The sequence below is a fragment of the Phascolarctos cinereus genome, unplaced genomic scaffold (assembly GCF_003287225.1).
Source record: "Phascolarctos cinereus isolate Bilbo 61053 unplaced genomic scaffold, phaCin_HiC Scaffold_726;HRSCAF=1367, whole genome shotgun sequence".
Taxonomy (NCBI): domain Eukaryota; kingdom Metazoa; phylum Chordata; class Mammalia; order Diprotodontia; family Phascolarctidae; genus Phascolarctos; species Phascolarctos cinereus.
The window spans coordinates 109747210-109761004 of NW_027556098.1; positions in this window are offsets into that span (position 1 = coordinate 109747210).

Here is a 13795-nt window from a genome sequence, read left to right on the forward strand (position 1 = left end):
GCCCCTGTATAGAGCTTTTTTCTGAATTCTCTCCCCTCCCCTACCAGCTCCAGTCTTCTACCTCTGACCTCCTAAGGCAATTTGGATCTCAATTTGTATCTACTTTATGTCATTTCCCTTCTGCCTTATACAGTTGTTATTTGTGTATCTCTCATAGTGATACATGGGAAGTGAGGTAGCACAATGGCTGGATGGAGTGCTGTACCTGAAGTCAGGAAGACTCATCTTCCTGAATTCAAATCTGGCCTCAGATACTTAGCTGCTGTGTGACCCTGGACAAGTTACTTCACTCTGTTTACCTAAGTGTTCTCATCTGTAAAAATGATCTGGAGAAGGAAATGGCAAACCATCCCACTGTTTTTCAAAAAAACAAAAATAAAAATCCCAAATGGGGTCATGAAGAGCCAGACAGGACTGAAATGACTGAACAGCAACAAAATTCCTTAAGAGCAAGGACCATATTTTATTTGGCTTTTTGTCCTCAGTTCCAAGCACTGCCTTCCACATAATAGACACTCAATATGTTAACTGAGTTGAATATAGAATGGCATGTTATTGTTATTGCTTTATTACATCAGGAATATTTAGCCTGGAGAAGAGAAAACAGGGAGCATGTGCGGGGCTCTTTGCAAATATTTGAAAGATTGTCATATGGAAGAGAAATTAGGCTTCCAGAAGGTAGAACAAGGAGGAATAGGTACAAGTTACAAAAAAAATATTAAGTTTGATAAGTCAATTAATAAAACATTTATTAAGTGCCTACAAAATGTCAATTATTGTGTTATGTAATATGGAAAAGTTTCCTAAAAATTAGGGCAGTCCAGAAGTGGAGTACACTCCCAGGGGAAGTAGCGAGTGGAAGTCCTCAAACAAAGACTAGATGACCACTTGTCAGGCATTTTGTAAAAGATATTATCATTCTGGTATAGTCTGCACTTGATAGTTTCCAATGTTCCTTCCAATTGTGAGAATCATTAGTATTTTAACTATTTAGTTTCAACCTCCAGAGATCATAAGTCACAGTGTGTTTGGTTTAAGGTGGTGTTTGATTTTACTGTTTCATAAACAGCCTTGCATTTTTGAACTTTAAAATCAGATTTTAAAAGATGAGGGTTCAAAGGTAGTATACTAGAAGAGAATATGGTACTGGAGAAGAGTCAGTTGCAATGGCAATTACATGGCCATATATACCACTGGAATAAAGCACAAATACCAAAATGTGTCCAGAAGCTAAAAAATAAAGATTAAATATGGAATCAACAAAGTGATACATAAGGGAGAGAATAAGATGATTGATAATTTACTAAGAACTTTCAATGTGCCAAACACCGTACTAAACACTTTGAATCTAAAAATAAGAAAACAAGATAGTACTTGCTTTCAAGAAGCTTATATTCTAATGAGAAAAGACAACCTATAAAGGAAACAGAGACAGAGAGAAGAAGGGGGGAAGTGTGGGGGTGTTCAGGTAAGATAGTGATGTATAGGTGGGGCAGGCCAGAAAATGAGCCAGGATAGAAGTGATGACCAAAGCAACAGAATGTATGAAGGGCGAAAACCTATGATATCAAACCAGGTCATATGGGAGGAATTCACTGATTATTCTTATATGTAGTTCTTTTTACTGTTTCTTTCCAACTCAGAATATTGGAGCTAGAAAGTACCTTAGAAATGGCCTAATTAATCCCTTCTTTTTATAGGTAGAGAAATAGAGGCGTTAGGAGATAAAATGAATTTTCCAAGACAGAGCTTGGAGTCTTCTGAATAAAAGTCCTAGGTTCTTCCCTCTGACTATACTGCCCAATCCATAATACAAGTGATCCCTCACAAGCACAATTCAAAGAACCAGAGTCTCAGGCTACAGTAGTAATATTCTAACATAACAGTGACTCCCCAACCACATAGTAATAACTTGCTCTTACTTTTCTCCATTTGGCTTCCATTGACATCACCCAGCTCTGCTCAGACAGGAAACGGTGTGCGCTCAAGCACCCAACAACAATCCCATTCCTCAATCCTTATACCTACTTCCAGGAGCAGCTTTCATTCATAACCAAGTGTAGACTATTTGTATCTGATATTCCCACTCCAGCCCCACCATTTGATGGAACATTCATTGAGTCACATGATTTTTGCTTACTCATTAAACTACATCAAAGAGTTCATTCCCATTTTTGTGAGGAGTTCTCACCTAACTTAAATATTAAATGACCAGGAATTTCATGTCGTCGCTTTAATAACTTAGTAGACTTCATTGAAGTATATTTTCAAAGAGCTCAAATTGAGTCAAATGCCCCTGGTTTGCCCTTTGGAAGGTCTTAATTAGAGGTACCCTGGAAGACCTAAGTTCAAATTCCTCCTCTGCCTCTAGGGAAGTCCATTACCTCTCTGAGTCTGTTTTCTTAGCTATGATTTTTTTCCTTTTTGATCCTATACAGAGCTCCAAGGAGGAACCTTCCTTTGTGGATGCAGCTAGAAAAACATTCTGCAGCTCACAGTTGTAGAGTTTCCTTGGGGCTGTAAGAGGTTAAGCAACTTGGCCAAGGGTATAAGATTGGTATATGTCAGATACCAGACTTGAGCCCAGGTCTTCCTGACTCCAATCCAAGCACAATGCCTTGCACATAATAGGTACTTGATGAACAAATGAATAATGAAAAAAATATATTTAATTACTTCATAAAGGTCTGTCCCAGGCTGCATAGTATCCTGGAAAGATCACTGGAAATAGAGTCAGAAGACCTGGATTCCAAACTCAACACAGCTACTTTCATCCTGTGTGACCCTGTCATAGTTTTTAACCTTTCTATGCTTCAGTTTCTTCCTATGCAAAATGAGTGAGCTGCCATGGAGCTCTCTTATAGCTCTAAATTCTATAATCTTTGGTCAAATAACTCCTATACTCTCCCTAGACTATGATTCACATAGGGAGGATGATGTATGTATCTATAAGGTGGGGCAGCTTGGTACAGTGCACAGAGTGCTGGGCCTGGAGTCAGGTAGACTCGTCTTCCTGGGTTTAAATCTGGCCTCAAGCACATAGTAGCTGTGTGACCCTGGGAAAAGTCATTGACTCTGTTTGTCTCAGTTTCCTCATCTATAAAATGAGCTGGAGAAGGAAATGTCAATCCATTCCAGTATCTTTGCAAAGAAAACTCCAAATGGGGTCATAAAGAGTCAAACACAAGTGAAAAGACAAAATAACAAAAGTCTCTAAAGAGGTTATTGTAGCCACTTATGGAACTGGAACTCAGATTCTCAAAGAAGACAGAAAAAAGCACATAACCAAGAGCAAACACAAAAGAGTAGGAACAGACATTAAGAACAACATCAAGGAAGCTTTATAAAGCTCCAAACTTCCCAAGGCTTGTGAAAAATGTTTTAGAATCATTTTTAAATTTTTATTTTATTTTGTTTTGTTTGGAGGTTTTTGTTTTGGTTTGGTTTTTTGGTGTTGGTTTTTTGAGGGTGTTTTTTTGTTTGTTCATTTGGTTTTGTTCTGTTTTGTTTTGTGGTTTTTGGTATAATTGGTCGGTCTTGTTTGTTTGTTTTCTCTAAGATATACTGAGAGTTATTGTCCTTTTGTGTGGGGCAGATGATGTACGTTAGCAGGGGACAGCGTGACTACTCTCTATATTGCTCTATTTGGCTTCTATCTTTTCTAAAATTAATGCACTTCATAGTAAAACTGACAAGACAAACAGGCCTCAGGGAGAGTCAGAGCCTTAAGCAGATGAACAAGAGGATTTAACTGCTTTAAATGAGTTCCATCCTCTCAGCCCACTCAATCAATCAACAAGCATTGACTAAATGGACTACTATGTGCCATACAGCCAGTCAAGTTCTAGTGACAAAAAGACGGACAAGAAATAGTCCTTGCCCTCAAGGAATTTGCATTTTTCTGAAGGATACAAGATGTTGATACATAAGTAAATACAGGACAGATTCACTGTTAAAAAACAGGGATTTCAAGGGTCAGGTGACCCTAATAAATGGGGGAATCAGGTAAAGTGTTTTAAAGGAGGTAGTACTTGAGTTGAGCATTAAAAAGAGCTAAAAGCCACTCAAAGAACTTGTATTGGTGTTATTCACTTAAATTCAGGATCTCCTTTCTCCCTATCTAGATTACTGCGTCAGCCTCCTAATTGGTCTTCCTGTCTCTACTCTCTCTCCTATCCAGGGCCATCTCCAGTTCTTGTGATCTTGCTCTGGCCACTGGACCCAAATGGCTCTGGAGGAGAAAGTGAGGCTGGTGACTTTGCACAGCCCTCCCTCACTGTAATCCAATTCACTTGCACGACATGGTATCTGCTCCCTGATGTCATGGTCCTTTCTGAGAAGGAAGGACAAACAACAAGTCTCTTTCTAATCCATTCTTTTCTCCATGTTTCAGCCTCAGTGATTTTCCATAAACCCAAATCTAATCATGTCACTACCCTGCACAGTAAACTCAAACGGCTTCCTGTTGCTTCTAGAATCACATGTAAACTCCTCCACTTTGCCTTTTAAGTCCTTGTACAACCTGGCCCTGACATGTCTTTACAGGCTCAATGGACATCACCAAACCTCCCAAACTCATAATTCAGCCAAAATGGCCTTTTTTCTGTTCTTCACACCCCCATGCCACCCCTAGGCATTCCCCTCCACACTTACATCTCAAAGATTCTTTCATTTTTTTGTCCCCTACTTAGCTCAAGTAGCACCTTCTACATGAAAACTTTCCTGATCCTCCTTCTGGGGTAAGGAACCTTCAGCCTGGAGGCCATATGTGGCTCTCTAGGTCCTCAAGTACAGCCCTTTGACTGAATCTTTCCATCAAAAAGCTACACTTGAGGTCTTAGAGGACCACATGTGGCCTAGAGACCTCAGGTTCCCCACCCTTGCCCCAAATATTAGTGCTTTCCCTCCATAACACCCTTATATTCATATTTACTCTTTTAAAATTTATTCTGTATATACTTATATTTGTACTTCATTAAAATGTAAACTCCTTGGGAAAATTCCCAAAGAGTTTAATTCCTTCTATTTTTATCCCCAGTGCCTATAATAGTCTCTGACACATAGTGAGCCCTTAATAAATACATCTTGATTGATAGATAACAGAACCATTGTCAGATGGTCTTACAGGAATCATTTAAAAGGGGAAATTGTCAAGACTGGAAATGGGCAAATGTCATTCCAATGTAGGTAAATCCCCCTTCCAACTGTGAACAGAGTAGTTGGGTACAACCCCCTTCTCTATCCAATGTAGAAAGGTCCCCAGTTATCCCTACATCATCCTATTACATCACAATCCATGTGAACCTATTCTTTCCATGCTTCTTTGTATCTGTATCCTCAATACCTAGCATAGTGCCTGGTACATACCAAACACTTAATAAATGCTAATTGATTGTCTGATGGATCCCATGCATCAGGTACATCTGCTACATGTTTTTATCCTGATCATGCATTTGTCATTAGGATTTGAGACTTTAATTTAAGGAATCCAAAGGTTTAGGTTCTGTCTGCCCTATAATTTGGCATAAAACCTTCCAAACTAGAAGCTCTCAATCATTTTATTTGCACCAAACAACAGCAAAAGCCATGAAAAAGTTCTTGGTTATATTCATTTTCTATACCATGTTGGAGAAAATAATCACTTCCTTATTAAAAAAAATTAAATATTTTCTAAACCTTTATCCTGGTTTTTTTTCTTTAGTTTCTACTCTCTCCCTCTCTCTATCTCTCTTTAAAAAAAAAAAAAGACCACCAAATTGATTCAAAGAGAATAATTGCCAAGGCGTGAAAAAACTGCCTGTATCCTGGAAACAGGCTGTGCCGTTGGTTGTCTCTTAATTTTCACCCTATTAAGGTAATTTCCTGTCGATGTGGCTTTTCCTGCACTAGCTGATGCATGCTGGCATCCTGGCACCCTCAAACAGGTTTTTTCAATGCAGAGGAAGAAAGCAAAATTCTAAAAATCTTCTTTGGGAATACTGAGATATCGTACATCTTAAGCTATGTTAGAAAAGGCAAAGATCATAGGATCATAGATTTAGAGTTGGAAAAGATTGTAGAGGTCATGGAGTCCAACCACATCATTTGACATGTGAGGAAACTGAGGCCCAGAAAGGTAAAAAGACTTTCCCAGTTTCACAACTTTTGAGTACCTGATGTAGGATTTGAACCTGGGTCTTCTAGACTCTAAGATCAATGCTCTATTGGATATGAATCAAAGGCATTCAATAGGTAGATTAATAACACCAGGGGACCTGGTTGTAATATCCCACAGCCTATTTTTGGTCCTACTCATCTCTGGCATGGATAGGATCATAAGATCTTAGGTCTAGAGCTAGAATAGCTCTTAGGGGCCATCTAGTCCAACTCTTTCATTTTACAAATGAGGAAACTGAGGCCCAGGTTAAGTGGCTATCCAAGGTCACACAGGTTAATTACTACTTGTGAGAGAGGCAAGATCTAGATCTAGCTAGTTCTTTTGAGTTCAAAGCCAGGGCTCCCCCACCTCACTACACCATACTACTTTAGCCATGGGACAGCCCAGAAAATTTCAGCTATAAGGTATCATGACATTGGCCTCTGTTAAAAAAAAAAATGGGTACCCCTCCCCAAGCTAACTGTTACCTGTATGAATTTAGGCAAGACACTAACTTCTCTGGGTCTCGGTTTGCAGATCTGTAAAATGAGAGGATTGGACTAAATGCTTCCTAAGGTACCTTCTAGCTGTAAATACTATGATGCTAACATTGTCATTCAAGAACAGCACTCTATATCTTCAAGGCTGATCTCAGCTATTGGTGTAAATTAGAGCTCCAAAGGACTTGTTTATTATAAGCTATGACCTCTAAGAAGTATGGGTGGGACTGGTCAGAACCTATGTGTCACCTAAGCAGATATTTGGGTGACAGGCAAAAATGATGAAGTCCCCCTTACCACTGGGGTTATGAACTCAAGCCCAAATGAGAAGTGGATGAAGGAGGGTCAATCTGAGCCCAGAGGGGCCCCTATTAAAGGCTTTTATCCCAACCCAGTGGATAAGACCCCAGTGTTACAAATAGCCTGAACTCAGGGGCTACCACTCAGGTGTACATAAAGCCTCAGCATCAGGGTTTGGTCTTGGGGCTAGACCTGAAGGCAGCTGGGAACTTGATGAGGCCTACTCTCCGCTTCAGAAAGCTTACTCCGTGAAATACAGGCCCAACCTAAGCTCCTGAGGGTTTGTATGGCTACAGCCCAAAGCCCCTCCATGAGTTCATGCTATCAGACCCTATGTAGATTAAAACTACAAACTTTTCCCCTCTCCACCCCAGATTCCTCTACCTCCCCCTACATTGTTCTAAGGAAGCAGATGGTATCAAACAACAAAACTATCCATCTACATAGGGAGTTTGGGGGGAGGGGGGGATATCAATTTCCTGAAGCAGATTGTGACATTTACTAACACTAAATAAGCTTGGAAATGTATGACCAGCCTGGTAATGATAATAGTAATGACAAGTAGTGACATTGGTCTCCTGACTATTCCACTAACAAGACACTCCATCTCTTGGCTTGGGGCATTTCCTATTTATCCTGTATATCACATGCTTGCTTTGCATATATTTATTTGCATGTTGTCTCGCCCATTAGATTGTAACTTCCTTGGGGGCAGGAACTGTCTTTTGCCTCTTTTTGTGTCCCCAACATTTAGTACAGTGTCTGGCACATAGCAGACACTAAATAAATGTTGATTTATTGATTAATAGAGAAAACTAAGATCATGAGAAGCAGTAGGTGAAATATTGGGCTAGCAGATGAGAAGAGCCAGGTTGAAATCCTGCCTCTTACACTTATTAGCTGTGTGACCCTGGGAAAGTTATTTAAGCTCTCAGTCCCTTAGGCATCTTCCTAAGCATTATTTATTAAGTCATAGGCCCTTGTGATCTGCATGACAAAGTGAGTTCCTACTCCTTGAGTTCCCCCATGATGACAAGATCACAGATTTTTTCCTTATTTCCATTACTATAACTGAGGCTTCTATAATGCCTTAAAGTTTGCAAAGAATTTCACATATCTTATTTCACTTGATCTTGTGAAATAAGTTCTCTGAGTTTGATTATCCCCATTTTACAGAGGGACTGAGAGAGAGGAGAGGGAATTAATCCACATAGGGCTTCATGGCATGAATTTATGGTGAGGCTTTGAACTCTAGTGTTTAGACCCTGAGGTCAATGGCATTGAAATACTTGCCCTGAGGATGAATATTCCTTCAGAAAGAGAGTGTTTCATTTTTGTCTTTTTATTCTCAGCTCCTAGCACTGTGCTTGGCACATCATACATGATTAATAAAGGCTTGTTGATCTTTGAATTAATTATATTATATGTCACCAGGTGAATGATGATACCTATTAATGTATGTTTAGACCCAGTGAATCAGCTCTTCTAGGTATAGATAATTGAGTTAAGTATGAGGACAATAGTGTATGCTAATAAGTAGAAAAGCATACAGAAGACAGTGCAGGATAGTGAAGTACCTAAAGATTATCATACTTCATAAGGATTGATTGAAGTAAGTAGGGAAGTTAGCTATCTTGATCAGTTATCATGTAGAGGTAGGACTAGGCTTATTTTCCTTGGACCCACAGGGCAGAGTTAAGAGTGACGGGTTGAAGTTATAAAGAAGTGAATTTAGGCTTCAAATGGGGGGGGGAGAGAGAGAGAGAGAGAGAGAGAGAGAGAGAGAGAGAGAGAGAGAGAGAGAGAAACTCACAATTGAAGTTATCAAAAGTGAAAGAACCTACCTTAGGAAGCAGATTACCTTTGTTAGAGGTACTCAATCAAAGGCTAAGTGACACTATATATTCAGTATGTAGCACAGAGGAATCTTGTCCAAGTACAGGTTCTATCAGGTAGTCTGAGTTTTCGGTGGTTCTGTGGTTAATATAGTCATTTTGAAAAGTGGAATATTGCCCCCTCACCAGGACTGTGGTGGAACCTCTCCTCCAAAGATTCAAAGATCACCAAGTGCAACCACTTGCTAAGTTCTTTCAGTACATTATGAGGGAAATGGTCTATTGTAAACTTTTTACCATGTTACTTCATTAAATACCATTGCTTTGGGGGGAAAAAAATGTATCTTCTGGCTGACTAGAGAAAAAGTCAATATCAGTGGGGACTCATAAACAATTGTTTCAAGTAGATATAGACCCAAAAAGTATCTTGCCCCTGGAATGACCATTCCCTTGAGTCCAAGATAATTATTTACCCACATGTCAGAGATAGGTGCCTCAAGCATTACATTAAAAAATCACTTTTCTGTGCTTAGCCTTCAATATCAATTTCAATTTCTTTGGCGTTTGCATTATTAACATTATGCTTATAGGACTTTTCCACTTTTCAGTATTAATTCTCAATTGCCTGCTCCTGTTCCCATTTTCTGTTCAATTTGGTCAATGAGTTTCTTAGTTACCCATATCATTCTTTTTCCTCTGCTTCTCCAGTAGTATTTATTGGTAGGCTTGCCCCACCCCTTATCTTGCACCCTACCCCACAAGATTGACTCAACTATGGAAAACAATTGGGTCCTCCAAAGAGCAAGCCTGAGCAGATGAGACAGCACTATCACCCTATGAAGTGGAATAACACGCAATGTAGCCAAGTATGCCTTTTCCAAAAAAAAATCAAATCCTATTATATAAAAAATTCATTTCAACTAACATTTTCTAAAGCATCTACTATATGTATATGGTACTGTGGTAGACACTGGGGATGCAAAGATGAAAGAAGATACAGTTCATGCCCTCAAGGCAGGAACTGCTTTGTGTAAGGGATGAGACTAGAACACAAATAACTATAATGCATGTGAGAAAATGATTAAGTGCACAGAAGCAGCAATTCAAATATAACTATAGATCATTAGCAATCTCTGAGTACCACCATTTTTTTTTCTTTTCACAAACGAAAGCCAATACATTTTAAAGCAAAAATTAAAGAAACAAAGTATTAGAAACAAGTTTAACACCTCCACTAAAATTAATTTTTATCAGTCACTGCTTAACCTAACTTTGGCTTTCCTTTCCACTCATAAAAACTTTTACTTTTTTCTCATATACTGAGTTTCCAGAAATTGAGACTCCCTGCGGCCCTCAGCCTGTCCTTTGCTGCCACCTTCCTCCAGAGTCCCAATCTTCCGGTAGGTGTTAAGAGCCCTTCTAATACTTTCTCCTATTGCCTGTATTGAGTCATTGGCATCAGTGCCCAGTCCTCAGCTCCCACTAATTAGCCAGTCTTCCTCAGAAAGAGAGCTGGCTTAATTTTCTTAGGGGAAGCTTCAAACCACATTTTCCCTTTACATCCTACTTGTTTATCTTTCCTCGTTTCTATCAGAAACAGAAAAAAAAAAGAGAGAGAAGATTCTTTGTGTGTGTGTGTGTGTGTGTGTGTGTGTGTGTCTTTTTCACCCATAAAGTCTACATCCAAATCTACAAAGGTTTCGTTCTAATCAAGAAAAAGTTACCTTAGCAACCAAGTTCCAAGCTTAACTCACTTAACTTCTCCCCTCCTTTCTCAATTTTTAATCAGTAATGGGTCACTTCTTTGCTAAGCCCTGCTGTTTCACAGCTGCCTTGGGTCAAACAGCTTCTTAAAGGAGCTAGCCTGAACATCTTAAGCATATTTGAACATAGCAGAATGGCTTTTAAGCAGTTGGATACGGGTGTGACTAAATTTAAAACCTTAGGAATGGCTCTCTTATCTCAGCAAAGAACTACAGAAAGCAGCACAAAGTAGAGACAGTAGAAAGAAAACTAGATTTAACATCAGAGGCTCAAGATTCGAATACTGGCACTGTGACTTACTACGTCTGTGACCCTGGGCAAGTCAGTTAACCACTCTAGGCCTCAGTTTCCTCAATTAGCAAATAATAATGTTGGACTAAATGGCTTCTCCTGGCAGCCAGGTGGTGTAGTGGACAGAGTGTCAGGTCTAAAGTCAAGAAGACTCAACTTCATGAGTTCAAATCTGGCCTCAGACGCTTACTAGCTATGTGACCCTGTTTGCCTCAATTCCTCATCTGTAAAATGAGCTGGAGAAGAAAATGACTAACCACTCCAGTATCTTTGCCAAGAAAACTCCAAATGGGGTCATGAAGAGTTGGACAAGACTGAAAGGACTCTACAACAACAACCAGCTACTGTCTACTGTCCCCTTCTGGCTCTGGAGCTATGACCAACTAACCCAACAATGAATGTCTGATGAACACTTACTGTGTGCCTAGCTTTGGGCCAGGTGACAGGGGAGGGATAAAGAGAGTATAAGACAAGAGCCTTTCCTTCAGAAAACGTGCAAATTAGCTGGGAAGTAGAAACAAATACATGTGAGATAATTTTAAAAGTTTAAAATAAGATATAGAATATAAACCCTATGGTTCACAGAAGGAAGTGGTCAATGAGCTATAACACAGTGCAGCTAAAAGTGCTTTAGATTTGGAAGTAGAACAGCTTTTTGCATCTTGCATTTGCCCCTTATTAACCGTACTGCTGTGCCCAGCACTCACCTCATCTGTAAAACAGGAGATAACAATAGTGGCCCTGAGGCAGTTTGGGAACACACAAAGAGAAAAGATTGACCTTAGCATCAGGAAGACCTCAGTTCAAATCCTTCCTCACCTGTGTAAGTAACTCTGGGCAAACCCCTCTTAATCTCAGTTGCTTCATCTATAAAATGGGAATAATAATAACATTTACTTCACAGGGTCGTTGTAAGCATCAAATTGGATAACATGCAAAGTGATTTTCAAACCTTAACGAATTATATAAATACTGGCTGTATTATTATGATTAATCTCAGAGATGCATTATTACATGTATCTTAGGTAAGTACTCAGTAAGCCATAAAGCGTTATATTATAACCGTGGATTACAAAAATGAGAGCTGAGGTAGTTGGGAAAATTTTAGCTGGAATTTGAAGTTAGTAAACATTTAGTAAGTGTCTGCTACGTATCAGGTGCAGTGCTAAGTGATGAAAACCTAGGCAGATATTGAACAAATGGAGAGGGGGACAAGGGCTTCACAATGGTCAATGAATGGAGGTGAATTGAATGTCCATTAAATTTTAGGGAGGTTCAAATGAGATAACATACATACAACTTTTTACTAACCTCAGTTCTTGAGTGTCCCAGAAGTCCCCTCAAGCCATTAAAGTATTACAGTTCCTGAAAGTCTTGAGGCAATTTTAAGGAGGATACCCTGTATAAAGGCTATTATCTGTTTTGCTCTGAGTAGTCAGCAAAAGTGCCTGAAGAGAATAGATATCATTTGTTGGTATATAGTGAAAAAAAGAAGTTTGGATTGGGAGTGAAAAAGAAGAGTCACAGAATGATAGAGCCATAAGGGACCTTGAAGACCATGTAGAACCACAATACTAGGATCTCCAAGGTGGAATTGATCTAAGAGGTCCAGAACTGAACAGGATTACCACCTACAAGATCTCCTGCAAGTGGCCATCACTGGAAAAGGGAGAATCATGACTTCCTTAGGCAATTGACTCCACTTTGGGTTTGCTCTGTTAGAAAGTTTGGGAAGTTTTTTTGCTTTTCTTTGTTTTGTTCTGTTTTCTAACAAAGGACCTAAATCTGCTTCTCTGAAACTTCCACCCATTTTCCTAGTTCTGCCTTCTAGGGCCAAGTAAAATAAGACTGATTCTGTATGACAGCCTCTCAAATACTTGAAGGTAGTGCCATGCCCTGACTAACTCTTCTTTTCTCCAGCCTGGCTATTCCTAGTTCCTTTAATTGATTCTTAGTTCCTTTAATGTAAGCATGGGCTAGAATCTCCTCCCCATTCCAAGCATTCTCCTCTGGTCTCGTTCCAGTTTATCAGTGTCTTAAAATGTGTTACTTTGGAGCTAAACACAGTACTCTGGATATGGTCTGAGCAGGGCACACTACAGCAAGACCCCCCTTTTTCTAGATACCATACCTCTCTTATTGAAACCTGAAAATATATCCACCTTTTTTGACTGGAATGTATTAAATTGAACTAGAATGCAACAAAACACAGCTCTTTTTTTTCATATGACCTGTTGTTGTCTGGCCATGTCTTTCCTCTCTTGTACTTGTGCAATTATATTTTGAACCTATGCATAGGCATATATTTGTCTCTATTAAAGTTATCCTATTAGATTTAGCCCATCATTCCAGTCTGTCAAGGTCATTTTTGGATCCTACTATCATCCAATAGGATAGCTATCTCTCCCAACTCTGTTATCTGTTAATTTGATAAGCATGCCATCAATCTTGAGACAGAAATTGTCTGAGAATCCATTGATTAGATACTGATATCAATCATTAATGCAGAGAAAAGTTTAAAAAAACACCCTGGTGTTTATTACTCTCAGAGCACAGGCTTCATTAAACATAAAGTCAGTGAGACCTGAGCATCAGTTTTAGGCTACTTTATATAGGTTTTGGTTACATAAGCAGGATAGGTGTAATGGAATTTCAAAGAGCAAATAAGGAAAGATAATGATGAACACATCAAAGAACATATGGCAGAAGGGGAAGATCTATAATCAGGTAAAACAGGAAACTAGTCACTTAACACTGGACCTGTAGTTCCTATCTTAAGCTTGATTTTGCAGACTTTAGCCAACTACATGACATATCCATCTTAAGTAAATGTCAGTAAGAAAGTTAAAACAGAAATCTGCTTATCATAATCTCTTCATCCAAATTATTGATAAACACAGAATAGCAACAAGGGTGTTCATCAGGGTGCTCCACTAAAAAACTCCCTCAAATTAATGATCCATTGTTAA